The sequence below is a fragment of the Haemaphysalis longicornis genome, unplaced genomic scaffold (genome assembly GCF_048455015.1).
Source record: "Haemaphysalis longicornis isolate Haplotype H1 unplaced genomic scaffold, Haemaphysalis longicornis Haplotype H1 scaffold_9, whole genome shotgun sequence".
Lineage (NCBI taxonomy): Eukaryota > Metazoa > Arthropoda > Arachnida > Ixodida > Ixodidae > Haemaphysalis > Haemaphysalis longicornis.
Window position 1 is genome coordinate 15431478 of NW_027526460.1, and position 21567 is coordinate 15453044.

Here is a 21567-nt window from a genome sequence, read left to right on the forward strand (position 1 = left end):
GATGTCGTTGAAAACAAGTTTAGTTTGTGTAATTGATTCTCTTTGGGGAAACAAGGCTGCAATGTGCTGTCTCGCCTAGAATATTGGCGTGCTTGGTTTGTTTTTTGCCCCTAGTAGGTTTTCAATGGTATACAGTATTTCCGATTCCTTTTCCGTTGCTTTACTCTGCATTTTAGCGACAAATAAAAAATTGTTCAATTTTCAGCTGTAGCACCAGCACGCAGCCCCCTATCAGCTGCTGGCGGAATTAAGTAAAGACAGAAAGAAGGGAAGTATTTTCGTCAGCACTTCATTGTAGGCCACTTGCATACCTGTCTGAAATACATTTATTGCGTAATTTTGTGTACATATGAGGCTTCGGACAATAATTATTTGTCTTTCATCATTTCACTTCGGAAACCCGTATCAGCGCGTGGAGATGAAGCTGGCTCTTTACGAAACTCAGCAGCGCTTTGGCCCTGCCAAGGTATTTCGAAACACGATGCTAGCAGCACGTGTTCGAGATTTGTTTTTGAGGACACCTGGACGCTGCTGGAACGTGTGTTTGATGGGTATATTTTGGGACCTGCTGTCCAGATAATTGGTTGTTTTCGAAGAATATTGTGAGCGGAAGGGAAGATGTCCGAGTCCGCAAACAGTGTCACGTGCCTAACCCCCACCAGAGCAGAGACAACGCTGATGCCGCATTGTCTGGTCGGCCGCAGCAATCCCTCGCGGGAGGTGCTTCCAGTAAGACTTACCATCATCACCGACGCCCAACCACGAAGAGGACGACGAACGATTTTTCTGAGCGCATGCTCGTTGAGCCGGTCATCGCTGATTCCTGAGTAGAGCAAGGAATAAGTTTTCCTTCTTAAAAGACTTTTTCAGTTCTTGTGAGCAACATTCGCGTCATGGAACTGGTTGGTGGTGGTGCGGGGTACAAGACCATTTGAACTCGAGAACTCGAGACATCGCAGCGTCGACAACCCTGTCCATCGGTGCAGCCGCCGCAAGCAAAGGCTACCTCCAGAACACGGTGCGCTGCTTCTCAACTGGGCGCCAGGCTTCTCAACTGGAAGCAATGGCGCAGTCCCTACAGTACCAGGTGAATCTTCATCAGTCTCGCCCTCCCAGCAACTTTCATGGGTACGCCCATGAGGACGTCGAGGACTGCTTAGAACAGTCCGAGCGTGTTACCAACACGAACCAGTGGAGCCCTGTGCAAAAGCTCCAGAATGTTTACTTCACCCTGTACGATGGCGTGAAAATCCGGTTTGAGAACCACGAATGAAACTTGCGCACTTGGGGTGACTTGCGTCGATAAATGCAAGAAAACTTCGCCAACAGCGAGCGTCGAGATCGAGCACAAAGGCTGCTGGAATCGCGCATCTAAAAGCCCAACGAGACCATCGCTATGTACGTGAAGGACATGGCCCGTCTGTTTCGGCGAGCCGATCCTCACATGGCGCAACCCAAGAAGCTTCGCTACCTCGTGCATGTCATTAAGGAATAGCTGTTAGCAGGCCTGGTGTGCAACGCACCATGCACAGTTCACGGATTTATTCAGGAGGCCACAACCATTGAACGTGCCGTGCAAGAGCGGTGCCGCCAATACGACCGAACGACCGTCAAGGCAACGGGCGCATCCGCAGCCGCGGACATCACCTCCACGGACGACAAAGGCCTGCTTGAACTTATTCACTGTGTTGTCCAGGAAGAACGGGGAAAATGTGGACTAACCGCCTCGCATCGAGCTATCTCGGTCCTCGATATTGTCAGGTAAGAAATTCGCCAGGCCCTCTCTACTCCCGAGCCCCGGCCACAGCCAATGCCCCAAGTGAACGACGCTGCGGCTAATTCCAGCTGTGCCAATTGCAGAGACTATTCCGCCTTCGCCGTACTCTTAGACGCAACCCTCTGATTCCTGGACCCAGAGGAAGGCTCCACCTCGTCCGCCAGTTCGGATGACCGACGTGTGGCGCATCGCCGACAACCGACCACTTTGCTATCATTGTGGCGAGCCAGGGCACGTTTATCGCCAATGCCCGTACTGCGAGATAAGGCTGCCTGGGTTTCCATCCACGGCCCTCCTCCCCGTTTTGACGAAAGGACCGCCGTTATTGCTGACTACATAGCAATCTGAAGTACCCCCGAGCCAACCCGCTACGCTTCATTCACCCAGCCGTCGCGACCACGGAGAATCCCTGACGAGGCGGTCTCAAAGCCCACGGCGGGTGAACTAGCAACCCTGGGAGGCAAGGTTGCTAACAGGATAAGTGCTGAAGGCCTCTAAGCACCACCGACGCACGCGGAAGGGAAGGAAAGAAACACCTGCTTCGAGGGGGTCCTGAGTGCCGATCTTGCTGTCGCCATCGACGGCCACGAGGTAACTGCTTTTGTGGAGACTGGAGATAGTTACTCGATAGTCAGTCAGCGGCTCGCTGATAGGCTCAAAAAGTTAAAGACGCCGTGGGACGGGTCTCAAGTTCAAACGGTTGGCGGCAATCTGAAGACACCTGTAGGAAGATGCCCGGCGAGAATTTGCATTCGTGACTGTGATTACGTTGCCACGTTTGTGATCCTGAGTGCTGTAGAGACTTAATCCTCAGCATGGACTTCCTTCAGGAGTATGACGCCGCGATAAACATATGCGAACGCTTCGTCAGTTTTTCGACGAATGAGACTGCACAAGAAAGGCCTGAACCACGATGTGCACCACTTCGCGTAATCGACGACATAAGCGTACACCTAAGGTCATGTTTACTCGTTTCCGTCAAATGTGGCGATCCCTTGAGTGGTGACGGAATCGCGGAAATTTTACGTCTACTTCTGCTAGAGCAACAAGCCGCTATTGCCAGGGCATCAGTGAACGTAACGTGCGGTACAACAGGGGTTCTTCTAATTTTGCCAATCAGCGTCGGGAAATCACAGATGGAACTACCGTCACGATCCTTGAGGATCTCGCCGAAACAACGGACTGCCTTTGTTTTACAGAATGACCCGACTCCACAGACGACGAGTAAACTTCACATCGATGTCAACCAGCGCTTGCTTCAGTGACTGCTTTTCTTCTACATCACGTGTTCGGCAAACTCCTGTCACTGAACACCGTATCATTATTGATGAGGCTGTGCGACACGTTTATCAAAACCCCTTATGTGCGTCTCCAAAGGAGCGCGATGCGATACGGCGGAAGGTTTACGAGATGATTGCTAATGACGCCATTCAGCCCTTCAAAAGCCCATGGGCGTCAGCAGTCGTTTTGCTGCGAAAGAAAGGCGGCACTTTGAGGTTTTGTGTGGACTATCGCAAGCTCAATCAGGTCACAAAGAAGGACGTATATCTACTTCTTCGAATTGATGACTGCCTCAGCCGTCTGCGACTTGCTCACTAATTCTCCTTCATAGATTTAAAAAGCGGTTATTGGCAAATGGAAGTCGCCGAACACTACCGTGAAAAGACCGTTTTTGTGACTCCCGATGGACTCTACGAGTTCAAGGTTCTTTCTTTCGGCTTGTGTTCAGCGCCCGCAACTTTCCAGCGCATGATGGACACTGTTTTGTCTGGCCTGAAGTGAAAAACATGCCTAGTGTATCTTGATGATGTAGCCGTGTTTTCTAAGACATTTGAAGAACGCCTAAAGCGACTGCCATCTGTCCTGCAGGCCATATGTTCCTCCTCGCTCACGCTCAAGCCGGAAAAGCGTCATCTCGGCTATAAGGAGCTCCTCTCCCTAGGACATGTTGTAATCAGCGCTGGCATCCGCCCCGACCCAGAGAAGCTTGGCGCTGTTTCCAACTTCCAAACACCTACTGACAAATAGTCTATTCGGCGATTCCTGGGCCTCTGTTCGTATTACCGACGACTTATTGCGAACTTCGCCCACATTGCGGCCCCTCTCACACGCCTTACTCGCAATGACGTCGCACTTATCTGGTCTAGCGAAAAGCAAGAAGCCTTCGAAGAACTACGGCGTTGCCTGCAGAAACCGCCTGAGCTGGGTCACTTCGAGGAACATGCGTTGATTACGGAGCACACGGATGCCAGCATTGGGGGCCTAGGCGCCGTTCTTGTTAAATGGCAAGACGGTGCCGAAAGAACCATTTCTTACGCAAGCCAAACCCTGTCGTGAGTGGAAAGCAATTACTCTGCAACGGAAAAGGAATCTCTAGCTGTCGCGTGGGCAGTTTTGAAATTCAGACCGTACCTTTATGGTCGAGCGTTCCAGGTCGTAAGCGACCACCATTCCCTGTGCTGGTTGGCGAATCTAAAGAACCCGTCTGGCCGCTTGGCACGCTGGTGCCTGAGGTTTCAAGAATTGTGTATGACCATCATCTACAAATCAGGTAAGCGTCATTCGGGTGCAGATTGCCTCTCGAGATAGTACCTGACAGTGTCGGTGTGGCCCAACACCCATCACCTTCAGCATCGTGATCGATGCTCCTACGGGGGCAATAGTGTCACGTGCCTAACCTGCACCAGAGCATAGACAGCGCTGATGCCGCATTTTCTGGTCGGCAGCAGCAATCTCTCACAGGGGGTGTGTCCCGTATGACTTAACATCATCATTAACCCCCAACCTCGAAGAGGACGATGCACGATCTTTGTGAGCGCGTGCTCGTAGAGCCGGTCATTACTGATTCCTCAGTTAAAAGAGCACGGAACAAGTTCTCCTAATTAAAAGCCTTTTTCAGTTCATGTGAACAACAGTTGCGTCGTGGAAATATATTTTAAAGCAAAGCTTTAGTGTTTTCACTGTTGGCGTGTAACGCGAAATCGTCCTGCAGGAAACTTTGTCTGAAGATGATGATGAACGATAGTGGGTGAAGTTAAAGATGAAAAAAAAAAAAAAAACGCTCTAGTGGCCAGAATCGAACCTGGGTTTCGCGCGTTATGAAGCCGGTGTCTGTCCGATTGCTCCATTTCGACATCGTCGGGACCCATTGCAAACTCAGACGATATCCAAAGAATCCGTTACGAGAAAAGCTTCGCTTTGAGCCATCGTCGCCGTTAGACGGAAGGGTGCATGATTTTTTTCTTACTTGGATAAGCTTTCTGATGAATAACCGCTGCTTGGCCTCCGCTGAAACCTACTCGCTAAGGGTGGGCATGAGCTGAGGACCTAAAAAAATTTCCCCGCATTTCCCCGAGGGGAAGAATGTGAAAGTGCGAATGCATGAGTTGAATTTGCGCGGTTCGGTAATGTTCGCGAAAGAGAGATCACACACACACACACAACTACAAAGAAAGAAAGATGCATTTATTCACAGACACCTATTTGTGTTGTCGTTGTACTTGATTGCTAGAGCGGATCTCAGCTTTGAAATTTCGTGTCAGTACTCCTTTAAGCGGGTGCATTAGCCCTTCTCACGCCCGATTCCTGGCCAATCCCCCACGTGGGTATGTGCCATGTCAGCGGCCAGGCAGCGCGCGCCCATCTCCCCCCGTTGCCAAGGAAGACGAGAAGCGCGCGCACCCGCAGCTGTTGCTATGTGGACGGACGGCGGTCACCGGAATTCAGGGTCGCTTATAAAGTGCACTCGCACTTAATAAAAAAAAAACATCTTTAGCGTGCACATGTGCCATATGGGCGTTTACGTTTGTGGGTATTGGCCTGGAACGAAGAACTACCCGGGAAGGCTAATATAGGGTATGGCCTGTTTTGATCTGTAATCTGTACTCAATGTGTGCGTAAACATAGGTACCCGACAGAAATTGCATGTATTTTGGTACTCGTACTGTTTCCAATTACGACGAACTTGCAAGCCCGAACAGGCCAGAACACCTATATATATATATATATATATATATATATATATATATATACATACAAAGTAGAAGTACGCTCTTCGGAGACTTTATTCCCAACGTTTCGACCTGAGACAGGTCTTCCTCAGGAAGACCTGTCTCAGGTCGAAACGTTGGAAATTCCTGCAGCAACTAAGGACTCTACTTCACGACTATATATATATATATATATATATATATATATATATATATATATATATATATATATATATATATATATATATATATATATATATATATATATATATATATATATATATATATATGTATATATATATATATATGTGTGTGTACCCGCCATTCTGCCGTGTTTTCAGCAAAACCTTGTGGTTGAGTCTTCACTGAGAACAGGTCCAATGGCGTGCTTGCATTCGAATTGTATACCTCGTCTGCTAACCAGTAAACTCGTTCTGGAGTCTGGATTTCTCAACGAGGACATCGCCGGGTGCCCAAATCGTGATCACGATTTCAAGGTGTAGTAAAAGGCGTGATGGCTTCAGTTATGCTTCGCTATTATCATGCGACCCCAGTATGGAATGGTTGATCGACGATTGGCCATGATGATGGTGGTTGGTCGGAGGCACATAGCTGGTGACGGTCTAGTCCGTAGATATTTACAGTTTATTAAAAGCATTTACAACTGAGCTACAAGGGACGAAGAAACATCGCGGATCAGAGCTTGAGAAGAGCCTCATCAAGCGTGGCTTTCTGACTCTCAACACAAAACAACTTGATTTTAGTGAGCCAAACCACGTCTCAAAAGGAGGTGAAACCCGAGAGGACGAGAACAACCTAATGTCCACTTTTGGCCGCTCATAGGCCGCACAGCGGCCAATTAAGGCGGCGCTCAAAAATAGGCACGTGGCCTGTACATTCTCCAAAGTCTCATCCGTGTTCTCACGCAACTCAAACGGTGATTCCAGGAAAGCATTTCTCCCCGCAAGCCGCGAGAAGGAAAAAAAAAAAAAAAAAAAAAACTACCCAACTCTTGATGCGTTGTTACGCCGATCACGGAATGGCCTCAAAGTGCCCGAAAAGAAATACACTGTCCGACTACACATTCCAATATACGTCTGTGTCGTGCTGCGCTCTGTTTACGTTAGGTCGCGCCATCCCGCGTTCCGCGGCGCGTCCGCGGAGGGGTTACCGCGGCCACTTTTTTCGCTTACTACCGTAAAAACCAACCCAACGGGCAATCCCAACTAAATGAACGCTGGGAGCGCCGGTTAAGTACATATATTTTGCCTTAACCACACCTGCAGTTTTCTTTGCGCTAAATAATTGGGACATGTATCACAAGTGCCAGCGGCTCAGGGAGTTTCGAACGGTTCTGCTTATATTTATTTTTATTTATTTCATTTATTTCACATACCCTAAAGAGCCGAGGAATTGTAGAGGGGAGTGGGCGAAACAATAAATGGTTGAAATGTCACGGCAAAATAAGGCAACATTTTTTCTCTGTGAAACACAAAACAAAGCAAACCGTCAAAACTTTAGCAACGTACTCTACGCAGGTAGACACAAAACTGCCACAAAATCGCAATAATCATGCAGGATTTGACCAACAAACAGCGAATCACACATGTCAACAGAAGTGGTAACCGCGTTACACAAAATCACGCAGGGTTATCGTATTGCTTAAATGCAGACAAGGTCTGGGGAGAATGAGAACGATTAAACATGGATGCAATCTCTGATGGAAGGCTGTTCCATTCTGTAGAGGTATTAGGTATGAATGAATGATACAAAATTTATTGGTCCGACAAAATGTATATCCGATTTTGTTGTGATAGTCCACGCGTAAAGAACGATAAATGGGTAATTAAATAAGGTGCTCTCTCAAAGAAAGGTGATAATATACTTAATGAAAAAGGCATAGACAGAACAGTTTCCTGCGTACGCGTGTCAACAGGGGAAAGCACAAAGAAGATTTTATTGTTGTAACACTGGCAGTACGGTTATAATTGGAAAGAGTATAGCGGGCAGCGTTGTTTTGCCCGAGCTCGAGGTTCTGTACCAGAGTGGTATAATAATGGTCCCAAATAACAGCAGCAAACTCAAGATTGGGGCGGACAAGTGATTCATACAGCCGAAATTTTAGTGACGATGGGGCCTTGCTAAAATTACGACGCACAAATCCCAGCATCTTATTGGCGTTATTTGTAATTGTGTCGATATGCTGTTGCCAGGAAAATGTTGGTGTTATAATTACACCTAGGTATTTGTAACTGTTGGAACAACTGCACACCCGTGAAAAAACATCATTAAACACCGAAGAACATTCGAAAGGTGCCTAGGTTTCGCCACAAGAGTCACTTAAAGTAGTACTCCTCATGGTCTTTTTCATTTATGCTATTCCAGAATTTCTTCGGATTGGTGGCTAACATACTTGGCAAGGTGCTACGAAGATAACGTTCACTTGCATCGCAGACTGACTTGCAATATTGTGCGTCTACGTTACGATCTAATTCCTATCGATCACTTGTGTTGCACAGCTTTGCCTTACCGGACAGACGTTCCTTCTTGTTGTTAAGTCTGTACAGACTTTTGGTTTCCACGGTGCGCTGGAATTACATTTAATTCGTCTTGTTGGTACGCGTCGAGATACAAGTTCATTTTCTTTGGCGCGAAATAAGTCCCAGTTTTCTTACACGCTCCGCTGATGGAATTCTGCAAGATATGTGTCAAGATATGTGCAAGATATTTGTGCTAGCAGAATACCGGAAGCATCTAGTCGGTTCTGTGACCACTTGAATTAGTTGAAAACACGAAGAAAGATACAAAAATTCTGAGATTGCGTTGAAAAAGATTTAAGAATTGTACATGGGCGGGACCATATTATATTTGGGAAATTAAAACCACCCTTAAAATCACCCAATAAAACTAATGGGGAAGAGAAGAACCGACAGGCGACAATATTGAGAAGGTCGTGTAGTTAGTCAATAAAGCCTTTTGATGCGTTCGGAGGGCGGTAACAGGCCCGAATTATAAATCTTGTGTTAGTGAAAGTTGCAGAGGCCCGTACGGTTTCCAGATTTGTTTGTACATATATCGAAAATACGGGATACCATGAGCTATAGCGATAAATGTGCCACCACCGTGTCGCCCTTCCCTGTCGCAGCAATAATACTCGTAACCCTTGCTGCCGTACAGTATTTCGCTTCTGCGCTGTTTTGCCCATAGTCATGTTTCGGTCAGAACAATTATATCCGCGTCGCATAAGCTGGCGACAAAGCGGTGTTGGTCCCGTCTGTTCGTAACGCTTCCCATTTTGGCAAATAAAACTTAAGCCGAGGATGATTTTCCAGTGCCTGCGCGGTTAACACATGCTGTTGGCTGACACTATCTGTGCGTACCGAAAAAACCGTCTGCGTGATTAGGAGCAACTGTCACGCTGCTGCGCGTACGGATGTTCGAGGTTGATCCTAGGGCGTTGGCACCGACGGCGCTGGGAGCACTACTTGCATCATTAGCGGAAATTTCCAGCACGCTGTCACTTTGCCGGTCGTAAGCGTATGTTCCCCCATTTATAGTCAGCCTGTTGTGACGTATTTTGAATTCAAGCGAACCTCGCAACTCTTTGCCGTGTTTGCACAGTTTTTTCCTAGCTTGTCTTGCCGCCGGTAAACAATCTGGTCAGTGATACATCGGACTCTCTTAGTTTGCATCGTTGGGATAGTATCTTTTCTTTATCTTTATAGCTGCTTAACTCGACAATAATTGGTCTACATTTCTGTGCTCTCCTTCCAAACACGAGCTCGCTCAATTGAGTTAGGTCCTAGCTCTAGATAGAGCAAGGTGTTGGGCAATCACATCCAAAATTTTCTTTTCTGTTTTGGGCCAGGTTTCCTTAGCGCCCTCCACCCCGTGAAAAGTAACTTATTTCGTCGGCCCCTGTCCTCAAGATCGTCGAGGCGGTCCTGAAAATTACAAGACACGTCATTAATGGTTTGTTGCACACTTTGTACACCGGACTCAATACGATCAGTATCACCCGACGTGGCTTCAATTTTGTTCAAGCGTGCACTTAAATCCAACAGTTTGGTTTGGAGAGATGCCTGTGCCGCTCTTACGTCATTTACCAGCTGCAGTATGTTAAACTCCAATACGGTAGCAAATCGGAGCGAGGAGACGGCTTGTTTTTTTGTAGACTCCTCGCACCGATCTGCTACCTTATTGCAGTTTAACATAGAAATATCTTTTAGTGCGAATGGGATTTGAACCCCGGTCGCCAGAGCCGCAGCCAAGATTGCTAACTACAGCACTAACCCTGCACCTTGAGGTGATGGTACAAGGATTACCCGGATGAGTGCCACATGACAGGTGAATGTGACGGCACCGCAAACACGATGCAGCAGGGAAGAAGTGTTCGATAATCGCTGGCTTTCGCCTTTAAATGAGGTCGTGGGTTCAATTCCCGGCTGCGGCGGCCGCTTTTCTGATGGAGGCGAAAAGCAAAAACGCCCGTGTGTACAAGATTTTGGTGCACAATAAAGGTCCCCAGGTGGTCAAAATTAATCCAAAGCCCTCCACTACGGCGCGCCTCATCGCCTGCGTTGCGTCGGCGCGTTAAACCCTACAATCAATCAATTTCGCGTTTAAATCCCTTAAAAGGCTTAATTTCCCGATCAATTTTTCCATTTATTCTGGGAAGAAGATAATTGTTTTATGCTGCATCACATAAGCTCGAGCGGAGCTTCCGCTCTCAAAATCTGCCCACGATTTCACTCAAATCATTGATTTCAGAAAGCGTTTCCCTCACTGCAGATTAGTCGCATCGCAACGAATTTCCCCTAAGAAGCGCTGTTTTTTTTCTAGCGTTACCCTGGTTGAAAAAAAAGAAACAAACGAAAAAGCCTATTTACTAATGCTTTTTTTCCCAACCACTCACATCTCCACGCTTGCCCCGGCAGAATAAAATTATTTGGAGGCGCTCGCCAAATGGAAGCCGTTATTCTAGGGAACGTGGCGACCAACCGGCCTAAAATGCAGTCCTTATCTTGGTGGAATGCAATATTTGCTGAGCTCACCCCTTCGTAGAGCACTCAGCTGAGCTCGGTGGAATTGTCGTTTTAATAATGGCACCACATTATGTGAATGCCTCGTGAAGGGGCCGGAAAAATGGAAGCGATTCCGTAAATAACGTAAGGAACCTTTCAAGGGGAGTATACAAATAGTAATATACTGCTTGCTTTTTCTGCACACCTGTCAGCTTGGTCTTAAAAGAACATAAAGTGTGACAAAAATTCGTCGCAGTCAGACAACCATTGAGGTTTAGCTACTGATTGAACGTAAAAAAGAGAGAAATATATGCCTGATGATGTTGCGGTATTTACATACAAAGCACAGAATTAAATAGAAACAGCAGTTGACCTTTCCCCGGGACAATCATCGGGTGAATGAAACGCAAAAATCAAACTCCCGGGAAGCAAGGGAGACAGGGAGTAAGGAAACAAACAAGTTTGCATTCACAGCACGTAAAGCTACCCATTATTGGTCTATCCTTGTCTTGTGAGCGTGTTGTGCGTGCGTATGTGTTAATGAGTCATGCGCAGATAGATGGCCCTCCATATATGTCTAGCAATGAATTGACCTCTTCGTTTTTCACCATTCTTACAGACCGACAGACAGACAGACAGACAGACAGACAGACGAAAGGGTGAATTGCCGGACAAACGAACGGACGGATGGACGTAAAAAACTTAACCATCCCTTCGTAAAGAAAGGAGAAAAGCGCGCGCGAAAGCTTTCTCACCTCAAAACTGCGTCAAAAGTGCGCCAAAACCTTCGCTGAAAGTGCGTCCAGTCGATCGCCAAACCTTCAAAAACCCAAATCGCAAACGAAGAACGAACCCACGCGACGATTTTTCGCGCACTAAGTAAACGAATCTACGAACGATCTAAATGTATACCGATACGTGGTTTATGAGATAGTCCTTCTTCATGACGGATACGTGTGTGGTCTTATCTAGAACCGTTACTTTTTCGCGATTTTCAAGTCATCGTCCTGACACAATGGAGGACCGGTTTCACGCACGCGCCATGTGTTCACAGATATTATCAGAGCTTTTCGGTCGACCAACCGATCTACGGGGAAACGCATTAGCTTCCTGACAGGATGTCATCGGTCCCACCAAGAAAGCTTTCTCTTTAAAAAGTTTATTTGCCTTGGTGGACTCTTCGCCTCCTCATTCCAGAGAGCTGCTGGTCGTCTTCTCGATGAAGGCAGCCAGGGTTTGCTCTTGTAGAGTTGTCGGCTTAGTTAGCCACCCTCCTTGTATTTTCTACTGCCAATTGTTCTGCTTACGCCTGCAGTGTAATACAAAATGTTCTTGGTCTATAGTTTTCTGCCACTTAGGGCAATCGCGCCCGGGTGTAAGCAAATGTCCCCGATGGTAGAAATAGCCCCGTAGCACTGGGGAACAAACCGCACCTTCTCATTGCGTACAGTATCTCCCTACGCAGCGAAGATTCAACTTGCTTTCCACACTTTCCAGCAGCTCTACAGCCCCTTACGAAGGCGGCTGCCAGGCCAGCGATACAGCTGACGATTATAAGAACCTCCGGATCTAAAAAGCCACCTGCGGAGTTTAAATTTAGAAATGTCTAACACATGTACTATTTCGAGAGCGGATAGCTTAGTTGGGTGGGCTCTCATGGGCTCCCAGAGGTTATCTCAGATGTCATAGGATTAAACGAAATAAGAAGACCACGTTTAGGGGGTTTGATTATTAGGCATATTTTGTGCTACCGAGGGCACGAAGAAAGGAAAAGTAGTCTGCTTCGAAAGTAATGTGACAAACACATATACAGACAAAAAAGAGCTTTGGCTAATGCTGCCGGTGCCTAAAATTTAGTTCGTAACAGGCAGAACAAGAGAATCAGGGCTGGGAGCTTTGTATTTGGGATTAACTTTGTTGGAAGGCCAGTATAGTATCGCCCTTCAGCTGACTGCCACTGCGATGCTTAGCCCCCCTCAGTTATAGTGAGAATAGTAAAATATGAAATATGCAGCCCCCTGAGTTGCGAGGAACAGGATCTGTGGTCCAATGCGTAGGTGTAACTTACATACCGGTAGCAATTTAGTTTGCAAGGCCTCCTCTAAGCATGTTTCTTGCCAGGCTGCGTGAATGTTTCTTTGTTTAACGGCGACTCGTTCAACGATAGCGAAGACGGTGGTTTGTCAAGCAGGGAAAATTCGCCGTCCGGGTTCTCGGCGCCCGCTGGGCTGCGGTAATTCAGCGGCGGGCATCTCGGTAAAACAGGAAGTCGTTGGGGCCTCCAAATGAGCCAAGTAAAACTCCTGACGAGCTGCAACCTTTGTCTCTCAAGGGAGGTATCATACTGGACAGACTGACCGTCGCTTCGTTAGTAACGAGAGGTCAGACGGATAAAACTTTTTGCTCGAAAATCGGTTCGTGAATCAAAAAAGCACCTTGGGTGAAGTCGCGTTTACATGGACCGGTTTATTATGCATTAAGCTGCTCGCTGGTGATGATGATGATGATGATGAATCTGCTCGACGGGCCGTAGCGACGGTCTGTGTAGAGAGGACTGTGGCCTAGACTGCTTTTCTTTGTCGTCTGCCCGTTCATTCCGTCCTTCGAAGAATATCCGCCGGTATACTGGAATTGAGATCAGAAAAAAAGGCTTAAAGGTGTGTGTGTAGCTGACTTTCACTTAAATGCATGCCACCAGTGGAAAAAATAAAAGGACGAAGAAAGAAGCACGCAAACGCTACACAGCAAGCACCCTGTGGGCGTCTTTTTAGTTCTTGCCTTGCTTCCAGTGCGGAAATGTTGAAGGCAGAAACCACGCCTGGCATAGCCGTGGTATCTGGTCGGGAAAACTGGCCCGTGCTTTATGAATGCACGATTTGTTTAATGGCACTTCGAGAGATGTCGTTCCCACACGTCGTGTATTGGCTGGAGCGTTCGCTGTTGAAGGGAATAAATAAGCTTAGACGCTACTCCCAACACATATGTGTTCGTCCCAAGACAGTAAGCCGACGATCCAAGAAACAAATTCTATTACCGCTTGATAGCTCCCGCGTGAATTTCAGTGCTTCCTATGACGTGACGTGTTGATATTTTGTGCCCTTATTCACAACGACCGGCTAGACCTCCACATGCCCACAAAGTAGAGGTTCATGCTGACGCGCTTGTAGCGAGCACTAAAACAAATTCTGTGCCGTTCCCCTCTGTGAAAGTGGATGGCCAGCATAGTCGTCTGTGGGTTATTCGGGGCCACAGACTTCCGCTCAAACCGCGCCGTTGCTCCGGGGAAGCGTTCAGCGGGACTGTATACCCACGCCGACGTCTTGCGTTTCCGCCTCGCGGCATTCTGGGTCCCGAAGGGCATCCCGCTTACGCTTGGCGTCCGTGGCCCAATCGTCGTCAGTGGTGTACTTCCGCAGCGTTCGGGCGGAAATAGCCTATTTTTTTCTTTGTGAGGAGGCGTCACTGTGCACAAAGAATGTGGGGAAGCAAGCTTACAAATACCAAGATCGCACCGACGTTTTTTTGAGTCGGCTTCACTTCTAAACATCAATGCGTTGCTAGGAATACACTTTCTGGGGTCTATGTACACCATCCTATGTCAAAATATGAAGCTCCTGAGGTGAACCGTTGGTCGAAGGGAGATGTTTGCCGATGTGAGGAGGAGGATGCAGCCTTTTTCCGTCTACGCATGCAAAAAACAGGGATTTAGCCTCTAAAAGTTTCGCTGTAAAACAAACAAAGTGGTGCAAGAGAGGAGCCGATGCTAACGCCACTCCGTTGCACGTAATACTGGTGTTAGAAATCTGAATGCATAAAGTCCTAGAAATTGTCGAAGTTTACTTTATCCACTGTGTTGAATCATAAGCCTCCTTTGCCAGTTTGAGCTGCTCAGAATGGCGCCATAGCAGCTTCGTATGTTTTTTTTTTTTTTTTTGACCGTAGAATTTAATTGCGAGAGCAGCTTTGGACTGCCCAGGAACTGCGCAAAACTGCCGTGGAGAACATAGGGCGGAAGGCTCACGCACGAGTACACTTACACACCATCACTCACCGCTCACGAGTGAGTGGTGAGTGAGCCCCGCCATCGTTTTGGGCTAGCGAGTGCGAGTGTGAGCGCCATTCGCGGTGAGCCCCTCTCACCACTTACGAGTTCCAGCGCCACTCACCACTCGTGAGGGGGGAGTGGCGCTCGTGAGAGGGTAGCGGCTGACACTGATCCCGGCTCGTTCATATCACTGAAGCTCATTATCTATACTTTTGTTAGAGAGAACGTTGGTACTCAGCAAAATATTTAAGAGAATGTTTAGTGCTAATCTGGGACAAAAGTAAACAAAATGAACAGGATCGAGCAACAATCATTATTAAGTATTTACTCGAGAAATCGTTTAAAAAACATGTGCAGTAATAATTATGCGTATAATATTCGTAACAAGAACACAGACACGCTCTTCAGAAAAATTGTTCTTAGAGATCTTGATGAAAAATGAATCATTAAAACGGGACCTTAGTACATAATTACGGGAGAAATCGTTTCCTAGAAATTGATTTTATTTATGATTATGATTATGAACAATTAAAGGAACATCGACAAACCTGTAATTTATTTAACCTGTTCACTTTGTTGATTTTTCAGCCAATCATTGGCACGCCAGAATCTCTTTCAAAAACGATGATCTTTCTTGGGCTACTTTCGACAATTTTGGTCTGTCTGTCTGTCCGTCCGTCCGTCTGTCTGTCTGTCTGTCTGTCTGTCTGTCTGTCTGTCTGTCTGTCTGTCTGTCTGTCTCTGTCTGGCCGTATGGCTGTCTGTCTGTCTGTCTGTCCGTCCGTCTGTCTGTCTGTCTGTCTGTCTGTCTGTCTGTCTGTCTGTCTGTCTGTCTGTCTGTCTGTCTGTCTGTCTGTCTGTCTGTCTGTCTGTCTGTCTGTCTGTCTGTCTGTCCCTCGACTCAGCCACCATTCCGAAAGTTAACAGAACTCTTGAACCAGAAGTTTATACAGCAAAATCCTTTCCGAATGTCTAAATCTGGAGACATGCTTCATACTTGTCAACATTGTTGAGCAAAACTAAAACATTAGGCATATTTGAGGCAAACGACAAATGCACAACAGGTATTCGCAGTGTTCTTTCAATTGAATATAAATGCAAGCTTCATATTTGCGATAGCAAATTAGAAATACGCATTGAAAACAATGTCTTGACACAAGACAACAAAAAGCTCACGCGAGTTTGAATCTCGTGGAAATCCAGCCTCGTGGCATTATTTCAAGTTCAAGAGTAACGAATGGTTACAATAGACGCGCGAGCAGTGGGACGCGTGAAAATTGAGCTGCCTTTAGCAAACGTGTTTTTCAATTCCTTACGCTCCGTAGATTTTTAATTGTGTTATAATGAATTGTTTCGCTGTATTCAACGCTTCATTATAGCTATTTTTATTTGAAAAATTGGTGGCAATAAAGTGTTTTTTTTGTTTTTTTGCAGTGAAGCTGTATATCGCTAGTTCGGATGCATTTATCCTTGTCGTTGTGCGTCAGCAGGATTGTTCAGCAGAATACTCTCGCCCGCTTGCGTCTTTGTGTTGCATAATGTCCTCGTATGTACGATATAACGTTTTGTATTTTTATCGCAATTTAGAATCCTGCGTTTTCAAATTAGCACCATTGCGCTGCAATCGAGCAATTTCGGCTGCATGTATTCAAGACGTTTTTGTTTACTCAGTTATATTCCGGTTACTTTTATTCCTTCGCGCTGCTTATCTGCAACATTCCCATGCACAACTTTAAATACCGTTTTTTTGTGCATTTTTCCTTTTTTCCTTCTTTGTGCATTTTTCCATTTGTTGTTTCCTTTCTAGTTCATTCCGAATTTGATGTTATATTCTAATTTTGTCGCGACACTAACCTTTTGTAATCCCCCTTACCTAATGCTCTGCAATTAATGCCTATAAGGTATTTTTGAATGAATAAATCAATACGCTTTGCGGCGAAGCGAAATTTCATCGAAAAATTGGCGTCCTTGGGATCAGCAACAGAAGGCCTTAGCCACTGAGCTATCTCTGTGGGTCAACCACTAAACCTAATTAACACGGTTCGATTGCAGTTATTCGTCTGCAAGGGCGTAGCCAGGGGGGTTTTGTTTTTAGAACTTTCGCGAGATTTTCTGAGCGCTGAATTCAACCCCTTGCTTTCGGCATTTTTTCGCCCAGGCTATTTGCACACTCATCATCATTTTTACCATGAACTGCGGGGCGAAGGCCTCTCCCATGGGCCTCCAAGCGCTCTTGTCCTGCGCTACTCCAATCCATTCTTTGCCCCCGAATTTCCTTATTCCTTATTTCGTCCCTCCATCGTGTTATTGGCCTTCCCCTTCTTCTCCTTCTCTCGGTATCCACGCTGTTACCCTGGTAGCCCATCGATTGTCATTTCGTCTAACTACATGGCCAGCCCAAGCCCTTTTCTGTCAGAAAGAAAGAGAAAAGAGAAATGCACGTACCCCTTCGGTATATGGAAATGTCAAAATGAAAATAAAAATTACGAAGATAAAACAAAACGACTAAGATGTTGTTTGAACGTATGCTCGCTTTATTTAAATTATGTTTTTAGCGGCAGCGCATAACAACTCCCGATAATGTTTGCCGTTACACTACTCCCCGCCATCCACAGAAGCTGTTTTGCGGTGCTCCTGTATCGGTAATCATCGTGCACGGCGGCGTGCACGGCGATGCCGTTTTGAATTTTTTTTGTACGACGTCCTCCATCACTGAACTCGGGGTGTTACCAAGCGCGGATCGAGATCCGTCCATTTGTTCTGCGTCCAGACGGTAAGATGGTTGCCTTGGTCTGTAAATGTAACAATGACTTCAAATGCTTTTGAGATGCAAGAGCTCGTGACCTGCCTGCGGCAACGCCAGCGATAACATGGCGCGGTGCAGTTGCGTTTTCTGCTTGACGGTGGTGCCGCCCGCCGCGCAAAAACGCTTCGTCACGCCTGTCAAGACAGCCAGTTACAGTCGCTCGCAGACGACGCTTCTGCAGCAGCGCCTCTGCGCTACTCAGAATGGCAGCGCTCTCGTGCTGGGATTTGGGGGCGTTTTAAGTAGTTGCCTGCGTGGAAACGCCGCGAAAACTGTTGAGCATCCTTTCCTCGATGGGTGTGCAAGTTGTGCGAATATGTGTAGCAGTGACAGAGACGTGGTTCAGGCCGTTCCCTGCGGACTAAACGACGACAAATATCGGTCGGTGGCGCTCCGCAGTTTCCGTCGGTATTCGCTGCCCTTTGAACTGCGGTGAAGAAAACTTTCCTGCTATTTGGAGCCTTGAAAAGGGGACGTCTGGTTAAGTTTACCATTTCCAAACCAAACATTTCACGCGTGGGGGGTGCAGTGCACGTAAGGTCTGTTTTTGTGTCAGCCTTGAGTGGTGGTGGAGGAGACTGCACGCGAGGAGCCACTCAGAAGACATGTTCCCGGGATTTGTGCGTCGACTAATGGTGATGGTGGTGCAAAGAGTTTCCTGCGGAAGTTGTGTGCCGCCGTCTGGCTTGAAGGATGCGTCAGCACGGGAGCAATATTGCCGGTAAGCTTACTATTTAGACTGTCAATTTATCCTGAATGAAAAGTGGGCATTATCCGTGCATGGAACCGAATAATAGCCACAGGAGCTAGGGCAAGAAAACAGCAATATTTTTTGGCTGCACTTTGTGCGCCTTGCTGTACATCGTGTTCCGTGACTGCGTTTGGGAATTACTCTAACCTACATCAGAAAATATAGCATTGCCAGCACTTAGTGTTTGTAATTGAAGTAGCGCCCTCTTTATATTTGTTGTGATTCAAAATCCATTTACTACGGTCGAAAATGGCTGTCACAAACTCTCACCGAAACTTCTACATATACAGATAAATGAAACATATATACCTCGTGAACTGCTAGCGATAGCGCTGGAGACGCCGCGACATGGCAAAGTTGGGCTTTGAGTTCAACGTCTTTGCGACAGGTGAAGTGCTTCATGAGCGGCGCGCAGGCGCTAGGTCATTGATGTCCAGACACCTGGTCGCCTTAAACTGCGGGTCTTCATTTGGAGGCTGCTCCTTTTTAAGTGCGGAGCATTTTAGGTGCTCGTCTTCTCGTATCTCGCTCGCTGGACCCAAGTAGAGCAACGGTGAGTTCCGTTGTAGCGCTGTCGTTGCGGCGTACCCCAGAGGCTTTGAAAGCCAAGCTGTTTATACAGTGTGTTGCGACGATAACTGGAACACTTTAAAAATTTTTCCTGAGCGATCCGCCGCTCTGTTCACGCTCAAACTTCACACAAAGGTCGCATTTTGTGGTCTATTTTGTTTGACACCGGGAACAACAACGGTAGTTACCTGTTTATTCTGAAAATAAATAAAAACGATTTTCGCCTATGGGAAAATGGCGGCGATTTGGACGTGCGAGCCCGAAAACCGGGTTTTCGGATCGTCTGTTAGCTCATTTCTAGGTGCATTTTCTGATCGTCTGCTGCACCATTTGGCTCCGTACGTGAATCCCAAACATGCGTTTCCCTCTGCAGGTGGTTCCGTCGTTCCAACATCAACTTGCGCTGGCTCGCACGTCCAAATCAGCGGCCATTTTCCCATAGGCGAAAATCGTTTTTATTTATTTTCATAATAAACAGGTAAGTACCGTTGTTGTTCCCGGTGTCAAACAAAATAGACCACAAAATGCGACCTTTGTGTGAAGTTTGAGCGCGAACAAAGCGGCGGATCGCTCAGGAAAAATTTTTAAAGTGTTCCAATTATCGTCGCAACACCCTGTATAGTCACTAGCGGTAGTACCCGGCGGTGCTGGGGTGGCCCATTATATTAATGACAGCAATGGGTATAACACAAGTTCGTTTATTTGTGAGTCGTCATATTAGGCTACTTTATTGGGAAGTGGTACGCACTCGGGAGCGCCTGCCTGCTGTCAGTACATGGGCTCCAACTGCAGGCGCGTCGTGGTAATGTGGAACGACTGGCACTCGTGTTTTACTCCAAATTTCACTAAACAAGTTGCACCAAGATGGTGCGCTCGAGCGAGTGAGTCAGTGAGTGAATAAAGTTTTATTGAGCCTATAGCGAAGTGGGAGTGGTTCCCAATTTCAGAAAGCCATGGGGTGAGCGGGCAGCCATCGCTCTGGAGGAAGTATTGTCTGGACATCCAGATCGCTGTTAGTCACCAGGTTCTTTCACAGCTCTAGGGCGGGAAAAGTGGATGGAAGAAGGAGGAGCTTGGTTTGCTTGCACTCTTAATATGATATGAGGAAGAGTGCCAGGTTGTAAACACAACTTGAATTCGACAGGAGATTGCGCTGGGAACACACGATGGAGGCCGGCTGGGTGAGGGGTATTCTTCCTCTTAGGAAGTGCTATCTCAGAAGATATGAACGATGCTCACCGGAACAGTTTTATCATAAGTCATATGGGCTCCCTACGGGAGGCGCGGGGTTGCAGGAAGTCTTAACAGATACCGAGGGCTAACCTTTGCGCTTTTTACTGGTACATCTTCTCTTTTACATTTATGATATATGACACCGGCTCCTATGGGAGACGCGTAGTTGCCGAAGGTGTCAAAAGATGGCGACCGCTAAGCGGACGCGGGAAAACTCAACGGAATTTTACGTCCAAAGGGATGCAGATTAAAAAATCTCGCTGGCCTTCTGATCCCCATGTTAGGACAAAATCCTGAAATTGGTTTTTGGGCAATTAAATGGGCAGCATTATCAAGAAAAAACGAATGGGAGATATCAACCGGATGTGTGGTGTTTTGAGAATGTGTAAAAATACAGTGTTTTCCCGAACACCTGCTTGCATCTATTGGGAGGGTGTCATTGAAAAATATTGTAGAACAGTGCTTAGATACATGAGTAAGTTGCCTATTTCAACAAAAACCAGTTTGATATCTCAAATGGCGGGCGGTAAAAAAATTAATATCTGAAAAACTATTTTACCGCTTTCACTCTCCCCATGGTAGAATTTTAAAATTTTCAACAATATTGACCTCCAACACCGTAATCAGAATGTGCCCTTGAAATCTGTAGCCGTTTGAAAGAGGAGTTTGGCTAGACGTTTACGTAACCTTTGGCTCGTCAGCCGTGTCATTTGTAAAAAAAACAATTTGACCCTTTTATAGGGCGAAATCCTTAAAAATTGTTCTGTGCATTTGTATGAATAACATATGCCACCAAAAACCAGTTGGATAACTGAATCGGTGAAAGATTTATTTGAGAATCTGTAGGAACACCATTTTATTTTCGGAATGCGGAATCACCTGGCTAGTGTAGGTTAGGGCGAAATCCAAAAACTGCTTTTTAGATATTCTTAAGTGCTACATGTATCAGCAAAAAGCGCTTCGATATGTGAATGGGTGACCGAGGAAATCATGAATTCTGGAAACCACAATTTCGCCCTTTTCCATGGTTAGGAGTGCAATTTCTGAAAAACCCGCCTTAGTGAGCGCCTACTCAATAACGCAAAGAAACTCGCGAAATTTAAAGTCTCTAGATCTAACAGTTTTGGCTGGGCGTTAATGAGTCAGTCAGTTAGTCAGTCGGGCACTTCTTTTTATAGGTATAAATAAGCGTTCAAAACTCGTGAACTGCTGGCGCTTGTCCTACATCTCCCCGTTGTTTAGCGCAAAGAAAACTATAGGTACATTTGAGGCAAAATAAACGTAATTAACCGGCAGCTAGCGCCCGCGTTTATTTAGTTAGGAATGCTCGTTGGATTGGTTTTTACGAAATAAGCGAAAAAAGCGCCCACGC

General features: G+C 46.6%; 1 long non-coding RNA gene across 9 annotated transcripts in view; it reads left to right on the top strand.

Annotated features, from left to right (window-relative positions):
• LOC144153074 (uncharacterized) overlaps nucleotides 1-21567 on the top strand; it is a 621787-nt gene that overhangs the window by 13517 nt on the left and 586703 nt on the right. For 6 of the 9 annotated variants that reach the window (XR_013319305.1, XR_013319304.1, XR_013319299.1 and 3 more), the window contains exon 1: nucleotides 17442-18362. The exons of the other annotated variants lie outside the window; for them this stretch is intronic. This is a non-coding gene — a long non-coding RNA (uncharacterized LOC144153074). Of the gene's footprint in view, nucleotides 1-17441; nucleotides 18363-21567 lie in introns of those variants that run through there. 9 annotated transcript variants of the gene reach the window in all.